This window comes from Tupaia chinensis, unplaced genomic scaffold, assembly GCF_000334495.1.
Source record: "Tupaia chinensis unplaced genomic scaffold, TupChi_1.0 Scaffold142576_1, whole genome shotgun sequence".
Taxonomy (NCBI): Eukaryota; Metazoa; Chordata; class Mammalia; order Scandentia; family Tupaiidae; genus Tupaia; species Tupaia belangeri.
In genome coordinates, this window is record NW_006202424.1 from 173,384 (window position 1) to 176,023 (window position 2,640).

General features: G+C 46.1%; 1 pseudogene; it reads left to right on the top strand.

Annotated features, from left to right (window-relative positions):
• LOC102480524 (cAMP-dependent protein kinase type II-beta regulatory subunit pseudogene) overlaps positions 1-1,749 on the top strand; it is a 3,604-nt pseudogene extending 1,855 nt beyond the window's left edge.
• The last annotated feature ends 891 nt before the right edge of the window (positions 1,750-2,640 follow it).

Consider the following 2,640-nt stretch of genomic DNA (forward strand, 5'->3'; position numbering starts at 1 on the left):
CGGGCTGGCCGCCTGCCGCTGTGGCTGCGCTGGGAGCAGCTGCGCGCTGGAAACAGCTGCGCGCTGGGAACCGCGGGACCGGGCCATCGGAGCCGCCAGGGCCGGGCCAGAGGAGCCCCCACGGCCCAGTGTGCCAGGCTCCCAGCCGGTAGCGCAGCTCCGCTCGGGAGGTGGCCGCGGAATCCTAGGCGGGACCGAGGAGGGGGCGAGGGCGGCGCCCAGGTGCCCGCCGTCCCGGAGGCAGGGTGAGCATCGAGATCGCCGCGGGACTGACGGAGCTGCTGCAGGGCTTCACCGTGGAGGCGCTCAGGCACCAGCCCGCGGACCTGCTGAAGTTCGCGCTGCAGCACTTCACGCGCCTGCAGAAGAAGGAGCACAAAGGCTCCTGGCCTTTGAGAATGTGGTCAAAACCTGGGGGCATGCGGGCACTGCCGTCTTGGGTGGCACCCCCAGCGAGGGGGTCAGCTTCACCCAGGAGCCCAGGCACTCTGACTCCGAGGACCTGGAAGAGGAAGAGGAGGAGAAGACTGAGGCTGCAGACGCAGGGGCTTTCAATGCTCCAGTAATAAACCAATTCACAAGGCGTTGCCTCAGCAAGTGCAGAAGCAATAACCCTGATGAAGATAATGATGCACAGTCCAGGATTATACATCCAAAAACGGATGATCAGAGAAACAGGTTGCAGGAGGCATGCACAGACATCCTGCTGTTTGGGAATCTGGATCCAGAGCAGATGTCTCAAGTATTAGATGCCCTGTTTGAAAAACTGGTCAAAGAAGGAGAGCCTGTAATTGATCAAGGAGATGAGGGTGACGACTTCCTTGTAACTGAGAGGAACATTTGATATTTATGTGACATGTGATGGCGTGGGAAGATATGTTGGTAACTACGATCATCGCGGGAGTTTTGGCGAACTGGCCTTAATGTACAATACACCCAGAGCAGCTACAAGCACTGCTACCTCTCCTGGTGCTCTGCGGGGTTTCGACAGGAGAATTATTAAAAATAATGCCACAAAGAGAAAAAGTGTGAGAGCTGTATTGAGTCACTGCCATTCCTTAAACCTCGGGAGGTTTCTGAATGTTTAAAAGTTGTTGATGTGGGAACCAGCAGTTAGCGTAATGGCTATGTCGCTGGACTCCCATGTAGTCCACCGCAGTTCGCGTCCCAGACCCAGTGACCTAAACCTCACGCCGGGCGCGTGTGTGCGCGTGCCCAAGATCCCGAGAGGAGAATGGAGGAGAAAGGATTGCTGCGTGGCCATTCCCCCCCCCTGGGGGGTGATTTCTCGCTTTCTGTCTCTGTCTCTCTGGCGAGCGCACGCGCCCTACAGCAAAAACCTCTCCAAAAAAAAGTGGTTGATATGATAGGCACCAAAGTATACAACGATGGAGAACAAATCATTGCTCAGGGAGATTCAGTAGTTAGTTTCTTCATTGTTGACTCTGGAGAAGTGAAAATTGCCATAAAAGAAAGGGTAAATCAGAAGTAGAAGAGAATGATGCAGTAGCATTTGCTAGGTGTTCTCGGGGACAGTACTTTGGAGAGCTCGCCCTGGTCACTAACAAACATCAAACCCCTTCTGCACATGCCCTTGAGACCATCAAATGTCTAGCCATGGATGTGCAAGCACTTGAAAAGCTTTTGGGACCTTGTATGGGAATCATAAATAAGAACATCGCTACCTGTGAAGAACAGTTAGTTGCCCTGTTTGGAACAAACATGGATATTGTTGAACCCACTGCGTGAAGCAAGAGTATGGAGCAAGAAGACCTATAGTGACAAAAGTACATAGTAGTGGTTAGTCTACTGAGAATGTGTTGTAGATGCCAAGCATTTTCTATGACTTCGGTTTTTTTTTCTTTTTTACATTTACAACGTATCATTAAATGGTAGAGATTTAATAGTCAATAGGCTTTAACATCACCTTCTTAAAAATAGTTCATAAAAGAAGCAACATACTGATCAAATGACTTTCTACTCCACAGAATTATTTGACTGAAAAGTTTATTTAAATGATTGCAATATGCTGAAAGTATTCACATTTAAGAAGATAAGTAGGGGATGTTATCATAGGCTAGATGTGTTTCACTTGCTCAGATTGATAATATGTTAGTGACTATGCCCATACAAGAAGAAACTTGGCAATGAATCATGCTCCATGGCCTGGCATCACATTCTTTTTATAATTCAGTATACTTAGTGGAATTTTAATCATTTTCATTTTAAAGTTTTTCTGGCTTGATAAGTTTTGTGCTGGCCTTGGCCTTTTGGTGAAATGACATCAAACATCAAATGCAATTTCAAAACTTTTTATTTTTCTGCAATAAAGTACATTTTGACTTTTTTGGCATAATGTCAGTAACTTATGTACTCCAGTGGTTTTAAGGACAGGCAGTTTAGTCAGTATAAAAGAAGGGAAAAGAGTCTTTTTTAGATGAAAGATCATTAATGTATTTTTTTGTTGTTTTCCTCATAAGCATGTACCTTTGCTTCCTTCACATTGCAGTTCTAAATTCTTTAAAAATTTGATCTTGACATTTAGTGGCATAAAGTTTTTTTTTAGAAAAAGCTATTGAAACTGTTAAATCAGACTTTTCTTTTATCTTCTTAAAGTCTAAAATCTTATACTTTAAAAAA